At 40.1% G+C, this 9,904-nt stretch overlaps 1 pseudogene; it reads left to right on the forward strand.

Moving 5' to 3' along the window:
- The first annotated feature begins 566 nt into the window (after nucleotides 1-566).
- LOC120102687 (small nucleolar RNA SNORA17) lies at nucleotides 567-683 on the forward strand (annotated as a pseudogene).
- The last annotated feature ends 9,221 nt before the right edge of the window (nucleotides 684-9,904 follow it).

Below are 9,904 nucleotides of genomic sequence, written 5' to 3' on the forward strand. Positions count from 1 at the left end.
CATCTGCCTGCTTTTTTTGGAATCAACACAGTCTTTTTCCTCAAATTTCTGTCACCCTAGTGTTCAGGATTTCAGGAAAAAAAAACACTTTCTATTACTTGAGCTGTGAAATAAAAGACCTCACCTCTGCAATGTTGCTAGATTGAGATATTCCCTGGAGGTATCCTTTTACTTAAGGTATTTCCCCACAGCAAAGGTGTCCTACTTGCTCTGATAATAGTTTTCTTGCTTTTTAAGGTTTTTGTTTTTGTTGTAATTGGTATTATTTGTTCTGTTTTAGTTTGGTTGTTATTCATAATGGAAAGTACCGAGGAAAGTAGAAAAGGACTATGGGTAGAAGAGATGAGAAAGCAGAGATGGGGTAGTGGGACACAGGTACTATGAAGTGGGCAATAGCAGAAATGAAGGCAGGTGCCTCAGTTGGACAGGGAGGAAGAAGGGTAATACAGAGAAAAGGAAGAAAAGGGAGATAAAGAGAGATAAATAATGCTAAGGATATTAAGAAAAAAGTAATAACAAAAAATACTATTCTATAAGACCTCCTAAAAATATGCACAGCTCTTTTCCCTAGAGGCATTGCAGGTGTGACTACAGCAGTCACATGTGTGACAGAGAGGAGTGAGGCTGAATCTACTCTCAGTGTTCTGAGCTATGAATATCTGAATGATTCATAGCCTAACATTCCCTGAAAAAAAAAAGCCTGAGAAGACCACCAGTCCAGTAACTTGAAGGCTCAGATGGGCTCCCAGGATGGGGAGCAAGGTGGAGAGTAGAAGAACTATGGCCTGGGTGGGAGTGAATCTGAGATGGACAATCCCCACCACTCCGGCAGGCCAGAGGAGAAGCAAGCTCCAGACAACTACCAGACCAGTGCTGGTCGAGACAGAGAGCTAGCCTGAAATGACCACCAGACGTAACATAATTCTCAAGTATGATATAGCACTCCTGAGACCCCAGACCCTACTAGGAGCAGAAAGTAAATGGTAGAGAAATGGAAGAGAAAGAGAAACAGAAGCATGCAGGCACAATAAAGAGAGGCAGACTGGAGACTCAACAGTAGTGGGGAATAGCCTGATGTGAGTAGCTGGTGTTGACACCTGAGATCATGGTGGGGTTCTGGCCTGTGCTGCTGCTGGGGGCCACATCTAGGACTATGGCCCTGAAGTAGCAGGAGCTCATTACTACCAAAGACCAGGAAGATGCTCCTGGCCTGGGCACTGCCTGAAGACGTGTTGATGGCTGTGGTGAGGGCTGTGCAGAACTGGTTCTATCCCTCATCTGAACACTGTGGGAGAGCTGACTCTGCGGGCATGAAAGCAAAATATCTGACCCTGCCATCAGCCAACTTGCAGTACTCCTGAGAATAGGCCCTGAATGCTGTAGGAATTGCTGGTCACCAGGCTCCAGGACATGAGCATGGGAGAGCTGGCATCTTCCATGCGGTGGAGTAGACAAGGGAGAAATACCCTCTTTCCCCCATGACCCTTACTACCTGAGGCAGGCAGGAGACCAGGCCCTGGAATCATGAGAGAAGGAGACCTGTCCTTGCCCCTCACTAGCAGCAGCACTATGGGGAGCAGACCCTGTACCTCTTCTGAGCAGCACAGTACAGCTGCCCCCAAAGCAGAGTTTTTGGTAAGCTGCCTCCAATGCTTGTCTGCTGTACAGTGATATGGACAAGGGAGAAATACCCCTTTCCTCATTCCTTGTCAGAAGGAGAGCAGGCCTTAAGGTCCTCAAACCAGCAAAAACAGGCCCTTCAACTAATCTGGGCCACAGTAGAGCTTGACTTGAATGCTGCTGTAGTTGTAGGTGAGTGAGCCCAGCCTGTTGTCTGTTGTGCATTGGTAGGGAGAGATTCCCTCCCCTCCCTTTTGTCCTTACCCCCAGCAGTGGTTGGGAGAGTTAGCACAAATGGGGTCATGAGAACTGTTCCTGCACCTCCCCTAGTACAGCACCCAGAAGAGCAGGCCCTACAACTGGCCTGGGTAGCACTGGCCCTAGGTGTAGGTCTTGCAGGAGAGTTGTCCCTCAAGGCATAAATACTAAGACCCCTGCCTCTTGTCTGCTGGGCTGTGAAGATGCCCTCCTCTCCTCCCTTGCCATCTATGGCAGGAAGGAGAGTTGGATCCAGGGTCATGAGAGGGATAGAACTGGTCATGTCCCTCACCAGTTGCAACACTCAGGAGAGCGTGCTCTACCTGAGCAGCAGAATAGAGTTGGCCCAGGTTGCAGGTATTGCTGATGAGGCAATACCTTGAGTTACTGAGAGTGGGGAAGCCTAGACCCAGGTTTTGTAACTGGTCTGCCCCAACATCTACCCCATTGAAGAACTGCTGGAATGCATGAAGGGGTGGTCCTACAGATACAAAACTTCAGTATCTCCATGATACAGAGCAACAACAGAATATCCAAAAGGAGTTCCAGTGAGGTTCCATTCATGGAACCTCAGATAGAGTAGCAGAATCCAAAGGCCTTGTACCAGACCAATGATAGCTTGCAACGAACATTTGCCAGCAAAGAAATTTGGATAAAAGGGCATACTGTAGGATACACTGTGCCACACTACAGCTTCCCCAGTGAGTTCTTTTCCTCTGTTGGAGGTGAGTTGTAAGGGTGAAGAGCAGGTATGAGGGAAGGGAGAGATGAGTAGGATTGAGATGTATGATATGAAATCCACAAAGAACCAATAAAAAGTTAAAAGAAAGAAATGAAAAAATATGCCTAGGTATGCATACATATATGGACACTATATATACATATATATGTTTGCTTGTGTGTGTGTTTGTGTATGTTTATGAGAGAGAAAAGGAGAGACAGACAGACACACACACACAATACACACACACACACACACACACACACAGAGAGAGAGAGAGAGAGAGAGAGAGAGAGAGAGAGAGAGAGAGAGAGAGAGAGAGAATGGTGTTGGGATGAGAACATCATCTATAGTCTCAGGTGCTTGGTCCCTAGTTAGGGGTGGAACATTTTGGACAGTCTTAGAAAGTATGGCTTTGTTTGGGGGAATATATCACCGTGGTGAACTTTGAGATTAAAAAAATCTCATATCACTCCCAGTTCACTACCTGTGCTCTCTGTTTGTAGTTTGAGATGTGTACTCTCAGCTCCAAGATCCAGCTGTCTCCATTATATTGTCAGGAACTCTAGCCCTTTGGAACCATAACCCCAGATAAAACCATCCTTTTATACATTTTCCTGGTCAAGGTATTTTATCACAGCAATGAAAAAGTAAATAATAATTATATAACATATATGTAACTATATGTACTTGAGTTATGTCACACAAGCTGATCATGCTCTCTCTAAAGGCCATATAGTATCTAGCAAAGCTCCAAATACCAGGCATGGGAAACTGCCTTTGCCTTATTGGTCAGGGAAGTCTAAGAGACACCACAAATAGTACAAGCTATTGCTACTTTCCTTGAAAGTATTCCAAAACTTGGCCGTCAGATTCTGTTGATGAAAACACTGTACACTTTGAACACAGGTCTTAAGATTGAGCTGGAACTAACCTGGAATGTTTCCCTCTGAGGATTAGGTCTCATAGTATTGAAAGTTATTTAATCCACTAAAAGAGAAAAGTATCAATAGTCCTACTCATGTGAACCACAATATGACTACTCATGAACAACAATAATGACTGCTCTGACAAGATTTCTACAATGGTGCACTAGTGGCACTTTTAATCCTGAGGATAACCAAGAGCTGTTAACTAGACTTAAGACCCACACTATGGTAGACATATGCCTATTAGTATAAATCTAAATAGACATCCTTTTGGCAAGGTTATAGACCAGAGAATAGAACTTACTACTGTCATTTTATCAAAGCAATATAATGTCTAGTTGCACTCTCAATGCTTACCTTATAAGAACAGGTAACTGTCACTCTTTTCTCCTCATCAAATAGTTCATTTTTGCAACAGATAGAACACAATTCTACAACTGGTAAATTTACAGAAAATGAGTAGCTGTGGGGTACATAATCCTAGTCAATATAATTACAACACAACCTGTACTTATACTTAAGGCTCAGTGAAATTTGAAGATGAAGAAGATAGAAAGATTGTAAGAGCTAGAGGATTGAAGCATTTGCTGTTTTTAGGGTTCAGTACATGACAGCAAAGTTGAACCCATGACATAAACCAATATAGTTGTCTAAACAAGACATGCTAATGTGGGTGGGAGAAAATATCTCAAGGTTGCAAAGGTTGCACATCTTGATAAAGAGCTATAGGCCATAAATGGGTACTAGAGGAAGGGTGATTCAATTCTTTTCAGGGATGTTATCTCTGGTAGGTTTTCCAATTCCATGTGAACATGCCTAAACACATATACATCACTAAATTGGCTTAGCGCAATATACATACATATGTATATATAGCTATGTAACTATAATAATTAAAGAAGAAGAGGTCACACATTTAGGTGAGAGTGTGTGGACATAGGAGATGAGTGGGGAGAAGAGAGGACACAAATGATGCAAATACAGTATCATATATGAAATTCTCCAAAAGTTAAGTAACAGAATGGACTTTGGGGTCTATTCTTTGGTGCATGTGCTTGGTGGCCATTTTTTCCCAATAGACTCACATCTTCATTTTCCAAGTCTAAGGCTCCAAAAGATACTTTTAACTTAGGGGTAGGTATGACTCTTGGTCATTTTACTTATTATTTTTTAAAAATGAGCACATTGCATCTCATTTTTCCTACCTATTAGTTATACTAATATCCTATGGCTGACATCCCGTTCTCTGCAAGCTACTTGATGAGAATTTTTGGAAATCCTCTTATATCATGACCAAATCTAATGGTGGCCTGGAGCATATCTAGATTAAACAGCTCTTGAGCTCGTTCTGAGACTAAACACTGATTGCTTTTGTGAGTGAGTATGAGCAGGTACAGTGAAGATGTTGGCATATTAAAGCTGAACATTACCCGTTAAACGTTATCCACAGAATTAAGATAACTAAACCCTTAGTTCTGAATTACAACAAAATGTGAAAACAGGAAGAAGAAATATTGCATAATTTCTAAGTGAGTAGTAACCTCCAACAAAATAAAAGGCATGTTGATGCAGGACAGATACTTTGAGTTAATGGCTCATGCTTTTTGATCTGTGTTAGTAATGTGGAAATCATGATGGGCAGGTGGATAGAACACTCAGGGTGGGACATGGCTCTGATATACTACACTACCTTTTTTACCTTCAGAAGAACAAGCACCCCCACCCCTATACACACAACATGGGAATTAATACCATCCTACAATTTATGGCCTTATCTTAATTCACAAAATGCATGATTTCTTTTTATTTCTAAATATCAGGACTGATTTTATCAGCCCATTCAAGAAATTCTTGTTTCTCTTTGTTTTCCTATAGGTTTGCACATTACAGTAGTTTAGGGAAATGAAATATTTTCCATCATGAAATATTATACTTCTCTAAATCAAGATTTATTACAGCTGCAGAAAACCTTCACCTGGGGGAATTTTCTGTCACACAAGTCAAAGAAGTTCTATTTGTTCTGCCTAGTTTAGCTTTTCTCTATACTCTGCTGGATAAAATAAAATGAGGTGACAGGAGGAGACATTAATACCCACACATCCATTTTCCTATAAGTGAAAATTGGTAGCCTTTATGATTCCTTTGGCAAGGGAGTTTTCTTTTTGCAAAGGTGGCAATTATAAATAACACTAATAACAATAACAGTAACTCATTTGTCTTGTATTTTTATGTACTTTAATTCTTTTTCAGTTGAATGAAGCAAGAAGAAAAGGTTCATAATGTCTCTGCTAACATAGGCTAGGTAGGAAAAAAACTAAGAAATTTAATTGCTTATTAAATTTACCATAATAGACCCCATTAATAATTAGCCAAGCTTTAATATTTTTAAAGCTTATATTTGTTGTTTGATATAGAACAATGACCTTGAGAGACAGTCTTAGGTACAAACAGTAACAGATGAAGAAACCCCATCAGATATAGTCTTTCTTCTGGGTATGTAGTCAGTCAACTAAAGACCAGTCCTTTTCAATTTGACCTTAAGGAATAATTCCTCTACATGGGAGAGTAGAGTCCTGATTACCAGAGGCTGAGAAAGGTTAAGGAGGCTGATAGTGAACCACATTCATATTTATATAAGAGGATTAAGTTCTTGTATTCTATGGCACAGTAGGGTGACTATATTTAAAGATTTACTAAAATACATCACAATACCTAGTAGTGGGAATTTTGAATATTCCCATTACAAAGCAACAATATATGTTTGATCTGGTGGATATGCTAATTACCCTGAATGGATTGTGGGACATGAGTGCATATGTAAATATATTACACTGAAGTTCCAGGACTGTATATTTCTATCAACTAAAAAACCCCAAGTATTTATATATTTATCTTAAGATAAAAGGTTTAAAAAAATCTCAACAACAATGGAATGTCAACAACAATTTTGATGAAGAAATAAAAGCTTTAAAAGGAAAGCAACAGTTCTAAATGACTTAGTACATTCCTTTTTTTTTTTTTTTTTTTTACTTTTGGTGTTTGGATACATTTTAGAAAAGCAATATGGAACAAAGTGGAGTTTTCAAGAGGTGATGATGTTTTAAAGTCAAGAACAAAATGAATCATACCTGCTGTGAGAGATTGTATCATGTCTCTTCAAAGGACAAATTCTACTAGGAAAGGTTGAAAACAATAGAATAGCAATAAGTTCAAATGTCCTGTATCTTCTACGGATATATATGCCTTAGCACACTTACTATTTTTAAATGATCATTTCCTATTGAGTAATTTAAGCTACTATAAGGTGAGATGATCCATATGTAAAATGATGAATAATTAAAAATAACAAGCATTTCATAATTTTTATTAATCTTATTTCCCAATTTTTCCTGAATTTGGTAAAAGTGGCAAGTGAGAAAACTCAGATTCTGCTCCCTCCCACAGTTTTGACCTACTTGTTACTAGTCAGCTCAGACATTTACATCACAGTCTTCCAGATGGACTTTCTTTTGCATTATCCACATCATGTAGCTCTTATTTATTTGTAAGCCTCCTCTGCAGGTTTCAGGCTTGCTACCCAAGTTCTGATTTTGATTCCATTTTTATTTTCACGTCTCAGCCAGATCCACAGTTATGTTAGTGTGCATTTATTACTCTTACATAACTTTAACTTTTTCCTCTCTACTTTGATAGTTTTGAATCCTGTCTCATCAGTCCTCAGACAAAAGTCTTTTGTCTGACATTCAAGACACTTTGCAACATAGACTAAAGCTAGGTCTTTTGTTGATTTTTTTTCTTACATATATTCCAGCTAACTTTGTCTTCCAGTGGACAAAGAAAATGAAACTTTTCCTTTGGCAGTTTCTTTTCTAAGTGTCTCTGTTTCCACTGACCAAGCCCTGACTCTGTTTGAAGACTTGTAAGCTATTTGTCATTTGTTTGCAGTGCTATCCCTGATTTTGAATTCAACTTGTCTTATGGTCTCTACTTCATTCTCAAACTACGCACTTGGCTTTGTTTTGTTTTAAGTTTTGAGATTCAATTGAGGGTTCAATTAGAACACTTCTCATTTTTCTCCCTTCAAACCTGCTATGTCTGGCATGGCCTTGATGAGGACAGAATAACATTATTCCTGCGCCTGGATAGGGCCAGTAGACATGGGGCTCCAAGATTATGTTTGGCTGCCATGGGCATAAAGCTTGTTTGTATAGTAATGTACATATTTTACATTCTTCCTTTAAGAAATGTCCTTCCAGCTGGATTCTGGGAGGTGAAGGTGTGGCTAATGTCTTAGCAAGATGACAAATCCTAGGACCTTCAGGACAGCCCTTAAGGCTGTGGAAAAGAACTTTAAAAACATGAATTTTAAAACATAAAGTTTCTCACCTATGCAAAAAATAAGGATACAATATGAATTATAAGAGAAGCATCAGAAATCTAAAGAAATAGAGGCAACTATACTATGAGCCAACATGTGAGAAAGATATTGAGCAAGGAGACAGAGAGCTTTAGGGCATGGTGATAGCAGTAGATCTTATCCAGTTAACGTCTTTCTTTTTCTTCTTACAAAGGCAGACAAATTCCCTAGTTCAGGGTCAGCCTGGGACAGAGCAAGGTTAGACCCAGGTGTTATAGAAATAGCAATTTCAGGACTGGATCCCATCCAGCTAGCTTATTGTCTGTGATTAACAGAGGCAGGCAGATCTCTTTTGCAACGTTAAAAGAAAATGTGTGCTTGCTATCACCTAAGAATTAAGAGACTATTGCGCTGGGAGCTGAAAGTCAGACTCCAGGAACCCTGACACAGCTGAGAGCAGAGGTAGGAACACCACTTCTGCTCTGAAGGACCCACCTGGAGCACTCAGGATACAGGAGCCCAGGAGCAGTCTGGGACAGGATCTTTCCAGTTTCTGTTTGCACCCAGAGCTGATCCTATTCCACAGTTCTCTGTATCCACATCCTCCGGAGAGAGAGCAGATCTTTCAGAAATATATACCGTTCTGAGAGCACAGGTAAAACCACCATTCCTGCTCACATTCCTGGCCCAAGAGGAACCTGCCTGGCGCTTTCTGGACACAGGAACCTAGGAACAGACTGTGACAGGATCCTTGCAGATTCATCTTGTGCCTAGAGCTGATATTGTGACACAGCTCTCTGTACCCAGATCCTGCCTGGAGAAAGCCAGTCTCCAGGAGTGCTGACACACCTGAGAGCAGAGTTAAGACACTGCTTCAAGGGACCTGCCTAGAGCCCACAGGATAAAGGGATCAAAGAACAGCGAGGGACGGGATCCTTCTGGTTTCGGCCTCCTGCCTGAGCTGACCCTATGACACACCTGTCCATACCCAGATCCAGCTAGGAGGACAGTCTCCAGGAGTACTGACACACAGGCTTACAGGAGGGTCAAGTCACTCTAAAGACAGCAAGACAAGCTAACACCAGGTACAACCTGATGGCAGGAGGGAAGTGCAGAAACCTAAGCAACAGAAACCAAGACTACTTGGCAGTATTAGAGCCCAATTCTCCCATCAAAGCAAATACTGGATATCCAAACACAGAGAAAAAGCAAGATTTAGATTTAAAATCACATTTCATGATGATGATAGAGGACTTTAAGAAGGACATAAATAACTCCCTTTAAAAAATACAGGACAACACAGGTAAACAAGTAGAAGAGCTTAATGAAGAAAAACAAAAATCCTTTAAAGAGTTACAGGAAAATACAAACAGGTGAAGGAACTGAACAAAACCATCCAGGATCTAAAAATGGAAATAGAAACAATAAATAAATCACAAAGGAAGAAAACCCTGGAGATAGAAAACCTAGGAAAAAGATCAGGAGTCATAGATACCAGCATCACCAACAGAACACAAGAGATAAAAGAGAGAATCTCAAGGGCAGAAGATACCATAGAAAACATTGACTTAACAATCAAAGAAAATGTAAAATGCAAAAAGCTCCTAGCCCAAAACATCCAGGAAATCCAGGACACAATAAGATCAAACCTAACGATAGTAGGTACAGAAGTGAGCAAAGATTCCCAACTTAAAGGGGCAGTAAATATCTTAAACAAATTTTAGAAGAAAACTTTCCTAACCTAAAGAAAGAGATGCCAATAAACATACAAGAAGCCAGCAGAACTCTAAATAGATGGGACCAGAAAAGAAATTCCACCCATCACATAATAGTCAAAACACCAAATGAACAAAACAAAGAAAGGATATTTGTTGGGAGCGATGCCCTTGAAGCCCTCCATTGTTGATGTTAAAATTAAGTATGACTAGGTTCATGGAAAATCCCCAGCCAGCTGCAGAAGAATAATACACATCTGGTGGTCAAGAAAAATAATAATATGATAAAGACATCCTGCTGACT

Source organism: Rattus norvegicus, chromosome 4 (genome assembly GCF_021556685.1).
Source record: "Rattus norvegicus strain SHRSP/BbbUtx chromosome 4, alternate assembly SHRSP_T2T, whole genome shotgun sequence".
Taxonomy (NCBI): Eukaryota; Metazoa; Chordata; class Mammalia; order Rodentia; family Muridae; genus Rattus; species Rattus norvegicus.